The sequence below is a fragment of the Ictalurus furcatus genome, chromosome 22, assembly GCF_023375685.1.
Source record: "Ictalurus furcatus strain D&B chromosome 22, Billie_1.0, whole genome shotgun sequence".
In the NCBI taxonomy this organism is placed as follows: domain Eukaryota; kingdom Metazoa; phylum Chordata; class Actinopteri; order Siluriformes; family Ictaluridae; genus Ictalurus; species Ictalurus furcatus.
In genome coordinates, this window is record NC_071276.1 from 1,306,000 (window position 1) to 1,312,043 (window position 6,044).

Genomic DNA, 6,044 nt, shown 5'->3' on the forward strand with positions numbered 1-6,044 from the left:
CGCGGAGCGGCTCGATCAGAGACTCGACACCGCGGTGTGGGAGATAAAGTTTACACTAGTGTGCGTTCCGTCACTCACCGTTTCCTCCACGTCGCAGTCTTTAATGTTGTCTCTTCTGTTAAAGATCATAAGAAGGCTATCGCACGTCCACGTCTTTCACACGCGACATCTCCAGCACACAGTCCGCGTCTCACACCTCATACCTGCGCTGAAGGTAACGCTGGGATTCCTGTGTGAGGGTAAAATAAAGCTTTATTTAAACTGACACTGATGATTTCTGTAAAGTGTCGAGCTGTAAAGAGTGAGCTGTAAAGTTTTAGCTTTAAGAGTGAGCTGTAAAGAGTGAGCTGTAAAGAGTGAGCTGTAAAGTTTTAGCTTTAAGAGTGAGCTGTAAAGAGTTAGCTGTAAGGTGTGATCTGTAAAGTGTGAGCTGTAAAGAGTGAGCTGTAAAGTGTGAGCTGTAAAGTGTGAGCTGTAAAGAGTTAGCTGTAAGGTGTGAGCTGTAAAGTGTGAGCTGTAAAGTGTGAGCTGTAAAGAGTGAGCTGTAAAGTGTGAGCTGTAAAGAGTGAGCTGTAAAGTTTTAGCTTTAAGAGTGAGCTGTAAAGAGTTAGCTGTAAGGTGTGAGCTGTAAATAGTGAGCTGTAAAGTGTGAGCTGTAAAGAGTGAGCTGTAAAGTTTTAGCTTAAAGAGTTAGCTGTAAGGTGTGAGCTGTAAAGTTTTAGCTTTAAGAGTGAGCTGTAAAGTGTGAGCTGTAAAGTGTGAGCTGTAAAGTGTGAGCTGTAAAGTTTTAGCTTTAAGAGTGAGCTGTAAAGAGTTAGCTGTAAAGTATGAGTTGTAAAGTGTGAGCTGTAAAGAGTTCGCTGTAAAGTGTGAATTGTAAAGCGTGAGCTGTAAAGAGTGAGCTGTAAAGTGTGAGCTGTAAAGTTTTAGCTTTAAGAGTGAGCTGTAAAGAGTTAGCTGTAAAGTATGAGTTGTAAAGTATGAGTTGTAAAGTGTGAGCTGTAAAGAGTTCGCTGTAAAGTGTAAGTTGTAAAGTGTGAGTTGTAAAGTGTGAGTTGTAAAGAGTGAGTTGTAAAGAGTGAGCTGTAAAGAGTGAGCCGTAAAGTTGTTTACAGTAAACAGACTCAGCCTCAGTGGAACACTTCAGTAATCACTGACCTTTACAGCTTTACAGTCTCTCTAAACCCAGATAATAACACCCAGCTCTAGATCAAGAGATCAAACTCCCCCTGACTTGCAGTTTCCTCCGTTAAAGGAGATAAATGAAGAGGAAACTCTATCCCGCGCTGCTCCGCGGCTCCAGCTGATTAAACTGTAAACAAAAACAAGCAGGCTAACCGCCGCTGCTAGCCGGACTAGCCTCACTGCTACACTGCATTTCCCCTCACTGCGGATAAAGTTCATGCTGTCACTCATCACACACACACTAACTCCACACTCGAACCCGAGCTCAGCCGGACCGCGGCGGATTAAAGGCCGTCTCGAGCTCTGCGCCGAGTTTTATTCCATATAAACAACACAGAGTCTTACCAAAACTGCTGCTAGCGAGCGTTACAGCCCTCCACCCGTATTCCGACAAATCCCGCCTCCTCAACAGGACGCGAGCCGCGATTGGACAGTACAACCGCTAACCTGTAAGATTGATCGGCAAACGCCAACTAATAACCAATCCGCTTGAGGAGGCGGGAGGCCACTAGCCAATCATAGAGCGAAGGCAGGTACGTGTCTCAAAACGGTTAGGGGAAGAAAAAAAACAACAACTAAGACTTGCAGCAGTGGTAATCCGTTCACTGGTGCAACTGACATATACTTCCGGGTGGAAACCGAACATTTTAAAGTAGGGCTGTCCAAACATTTTTCAATGGGGGCCGTAATACCACATCAAACTATTACCAAAATATTACTGATGCAAAATACTAATATGAAAAAACAGATAAACACACAGACTGGTATTTACAGCCAAATCGAACGGTGTATTTGTTTCCAGCTGTTTTGTATTCGCTCCTTTTCACTGTTAACTTTGTGCTTGTTATCTGTAACCAGGGCTAAATTCCATCCAGTAAATTCAGTCACATGTGTGTAATCAGAGAAATAAAAAGGCTCTTAAATTTTAGCTAACAGTGTTAAACATAACCTGCTGCCACTGTTTTATCCCGCGGGACACCGATCTCACTCTGACAGAGAAGCAGCGATAGTGTTAGCATCCGTCCGAGCCGCAGCTAAACTCGCTACATAAAGGCTCACTCTGACCCAAACCTGTTTCACTGTAATGAAATAATCATCGTTTTTATTCACTAACTATAACTAACCATATAAACTGGTTGGTTTGGCAACATTTTAAATAAAACTGCAGGGAAAAACACACTAAAAATTCACCGGTCGCGAATACAGAAGTGTAACACTTACTAACCAATCAGAGCGGAGAACGTGATGGATGTCGGAATACGGGTGGGAGAAAACAAAGAGCAGGAAGCCGACCTCGGTGCATCTCCCAAAATATTCCGGGTAGAAACGTATAGGTTTATTTAAAACGTCGGAGGTGTCTACATGTTTCCAGATGACTGTTTGTAAAACAGGAGCCTCGCGAATGTGTTCGAGTCAACATTCAAAATCTGTGGAGTTACTAACGTTAATATCTGTAACTCCTTCACTGATGCATCTCGCAAGAATATAATCGACGTTCTGTGCCTGACAATAAGATTAACGTAAATATTTAAGTAAAACTCACATTTAAATTTTATGTTAGCGATACGTATAGTATGAGGGTCGTAGCGAGTACTTACTACACTTATTGGAAAAAATAAAAACACCTCCAAGAGTAATATTTAACTGGTGCGACACACAAAATCTTCCGGTTAGAAACTGTTGTTTTGGGAAAAAATCCCCAAGACGTGTGTAAAAGCTGAATTTTCAGAATTCTTGAATGTTTTCTTTAAGTTATGTAATATATAATTGTAGAATAAACTTGAACATTGTATACGAAATATAACATATATCGCTCATTTATTTGTTGATTTTAATAGCTTATAAATGTTAGGGTGCGTGTGTCAGTTAATACAATAGCGAGTGAAATATATTTTATCTCTTTGTTCAAGTTTTTGGAGTGAAATTAAAATTAGCACAGTACAATTCCTGTACAATATTCATTCTTTTTTAAAAAAAGAATTACAGTATTAAAAATGATTTAGTTAGTCAAAAATGAATAAAAACTAGTAAATCATTCACTTGTGCAGCTCACAAAAACATGCTAAGAATTCACTGGAGCGAATGCGGAAGTGTAACGCTAATCAGCCAATCAGAGCGCAGAATGTCGGAATACGGGTGGGAGAAAATGGTGAGCAGGAAGCCTCCATCGGTGCATCTAACAAAATATTCCGGGTAGAAACGTATTGGTGTATTTAAACGTCTGAAATGTTTGGATGTTTCAAGATAACTGTTTATTAAACCGCGTTGTATCCTCGTTGATGTGTTAAAGGCAATATTTAATCAAAATTCCAGGTTTTTGGTTAAAATATCAGCGCAAACTCTGTGGAGTAACTAACGTTTATATTTTTATATGGTTTCAATAGTAAATCTTTCGCTTGTGTAACACACAAAAAATGGTTTGTTTTGTGCTTCACAGTAAGTTTAACGTAAATATTTAATTAAAACCCACGTTTATATTTCATGTTAGCAACAACTGTTTAGGGGTCTTAGCAATTACTTGCTACTTTATTGGAAACAATTAGAAAATAAGTAAATAAATAAAAACTTCCATTAGTGATATTTAACTGGTGCGTCTCACAAAATCTTCCAGTTGGAAACTCTTCTGTTTTGAATAAGTTCCTAAAACGTGTGTATAAAAGCTGAATATTCAGAATTCTTGACCATTATTTAAACTTATATAATAAATAATTGCAGAATAAAAATAAAATGGACACTGTATATGAAATATAAAATATATTGCTAATTTCTTGGTTGATTTGATCTTAATAGCTTATAAATGTTAGGTTGCATATGTGGGTAAATACAGCAGAGTGAAGTATATTTTGTCTCTTTGTTAAAGTTCTTGGAGTGAAATTAAAATCAGAACAGTACATTTCCTCTAGAATCATTTATTTATTTTTTAAAAAAACTATTCAATTAATTAGTTAAAAACAAACTAACATAAAAACTAGTAATCCTTCACTGGTGCAGCTTACAACATGCTCCGGATAGAAACAAACGTTCCTTGACATACATGCACAAACAAAAGTTATTGTTAATCATAAAATATATAACGGTTTATTACATCTAGAAGTTAATTGGCCATAGATGTATACTTTGCTCTTAATAGTTTATAATAATAAAAAAAGGCATATACCATATTTAGAACAGATAAGTCATCAGGAAAACATTATATAATAATAATAATAATAATAATAATAATAATAATAAACCATGGTTATTCTTACACTGAGAACTTGGTGCTCTGGCATCATTTTGAATAAAACTGCAGCCTCAATACACTAAAAAAATGTCACTGGTCGCGAATACGGAAGTGTAAAGCTAATCAGCCAATCAGAGCTCAGAACGCGCCATATGGCGGAATATGGGTGGGAGAAAATGATGCGAAGGAAGTCTACATCGGTGCAGCTCTCAAAGTATTTCGTGTAGAAACATGGTGGTGTATTTAAAACGTATGAAGTGTCCACATCTTTCAAGATAATTGTTTGTAAAACGACAATGAACCCGCGCGAAAAGAGTCTAAGTTTAATCAAATCCCACGTTTTAGACAAATATCAAAGCATAAATATATCAAAAATGTATATTTTATTGGTAACAAATTCTGTCATCTCACATAAATATGTAATTACATCCCACATTGTAATTTAATTTCGCCTAGAGAATAAGGAGAGATCTTAAGTAGAGATCTTAATATTTATTAACTGCTTTTGTTAAAATAAATAAATAAAAATACACAATAACTTACCTTAACCACTTCTAGCTGATGCGTCTCACAAAATCGTCCGGTTACAAAAAGTTTTAAATAGGGTTTTCGAAGGAATACGTGTGTAAAAGTTTAACATTCGGAACTGATCATAAATATTTACTCGTGTAATATATAGTTGCATAACACAGTATGTACAAATTATACTAAATGTAAAAATATATATGGCTAATGTATATGTGTTGTAATCGATTTTAATAGCTTAATGATAACTAGCATTTGTGGGCTAATACAACACGCAGTAAAACACAAGCTGTTTCTCTAGTCCGTGAGATCAAAACTAAATCCACGTTAGAATTTTATTTAAACACAATACATTAAACAGCATAAAGAAAAAAAATTCTTTATTGAATTATGGAAAACTTGCTACGACTACTAAACCTTCACGAGTGCAGCTAACACATTGTTCCGGGTAGAAACAAGCGGCAGATGTAGGTATAAAAGCACTTGGTTTGGAACTCATAAGTCACAGTCTCTCACATATATAAATGTACAATATAAAGTACATAACATTTTCTTACATGTAGATGTACACATTTAATTTAATAGTTTATTAATTATTAGGTACCATATTTGGATCAGATCAACAGTCAGTCAAAAAATACTTTTCTTTATTTAATTATCTTTATCGTTTGAGTCAGTCACATAATTAAGATTCACTTTTAATTTAATAAAGAAGAGAAAAATAAAGTTATTATTTACCTTTCCCTTTACCGAGAGTGTCATTTGTGCAGGAAAGATTCACGGCTATTAGAAATCCTTTAATTGGTGCATCTCACAAATTCTTCCGTGTAGAAACAGGTCTGATTTTGTTAAACATTCTAATAGTTTACTGTTAGAATCCGTTTTAGGGCTACACACACACACAAACACACACACTTCAGTGAGCATGATTGTCTGATGCTAAATGACGGAATATAACATAAAAATAAATGTAGACAAGAGATAAATAATATAGAGTTTCCATTTGGTCATAAAAAGAAACCGCAATTAAATAAATTAAATGTAATAATTTTCGCTCTTCTTCACATATGAGAGTTTATTATTTGTTTTGAAAGGAAACCAATATCCTGAT

General features: G+C 36.1%; 1 protein-coding gene across 4 annotated transcripts in view; it reads right to left on the bottom strand.

Moving 5' to 3' along the window:
- The window catches only part of ube3b (ubiquitin protein ligase E3B), a 21,265-nt gene extending 16,457 nt beyond the window's left edge, over nucleotides 1–4,808 (bottom strand). For 2 of the 4 annotated variants that reach the window (XR_008384348.1, XM_053610361.1), the window contains exons 1-2: nucleotides 1,531–1,603; nucleotides 79–229 (exon numbers count right to left, since the gene is read on the bottom strand). The gene's annotated coding sequence lies outside the window, so the exon portion shown is untranslated. The other 2 variants (XM_053610363.1, XM_053610362.1) reach the window with 2 other exon arrangements.
- Between the last annotated feature and the right edge of the window lie 1,236 nt (nucleotides 4,809–6,044).